The following is an 855-nucleotide window of genomic DNA, read 5'->3' as shown; positions in this document are numbered from 1 at the left end:
GTTCTTGGAAATTGGGTGACTGTCTCAGTGTCTTTGCTTGTAGTTGCTTTGTTCTGAATTTCCTGATTCAGGGTCAGAAGGTTGTGTCCTTCTAATAACTTGTCACCTTCTAGGTATTTGAGGTCATTCCATTTATGGACATATAAACATTTAGTATATGAGCCTCTGGATTTCTAAAATGTCTGTTGTAACTTATTCTGTTTACTAGAGTTTCTCTTCCTTTTTTCCTCCCTGAAGGCATAGCAAGAGATTTGCCTATTTTGTCTATTTTTTTCCCCAAGAATCAGCTTTCATTTCATTGATTTTGGGGGGGGTCTGTCTTCGATTTCTGTTTCTTTTTTGTTTGTTTGTTTCATTTCTGCTTTAATTTTTATCCTTTTACTATCTCTTGGTTTCACCTGTTCTTGCTAGCTGTGTTAGCCACAAGGTTAGATTCTTTCCCCAAGCTCTACCTTGAGTCTCGGTGTGGGCCTGTACTGCTCTTCGTTCCCCTCTTTGTACTGAGTCTGCTGTGCCCAGTGACAGGCTGTCGCTTGTCTCCAGGCATTTTTAGATTTCTTGGTCGCAGTCCTCCTCAGCCCAGTTGCCTTTGGTCATGTGTTGTCCAGTCTCCACATGTTGTAATTTCCCCTGGTTTCTTTTTTTTTTTAAATTATTTATTTATTTATTCAGACAGAACTGGGGTACAGGCCAGAGATGTGGAGGGTGAGAGGCTTCACCAGAGACAGAGTGGGGAGCATAACAGGCAGATCAACGAAGCACACTGCTGAGGGGAGCAGCGGGCAGGCCAGGAGAGGTCTGCCACGCCATGTGGTCACCTCCGGGGCAGGCGGGGATGGAACTCATGCGGAAGTG

Source organism: Condylura cristata, unplaced genomic scaffold, assembly GCF_000260355.1.
Source record: "Condylura cristata isolate star-nosed mole 26May11 unplaced genomic scaffold, ConCri1.0 scaffold00122, whole genome shotgun sequence".
Lineage (NCBI taxonomy): Eukaryota > Metazoa > Chordata > Mammalia > Eulipotyphla > Talpidae > Condylura > Condylura cristata.
Note: the sequence above shows the minus strand (reverse complement) of the source record.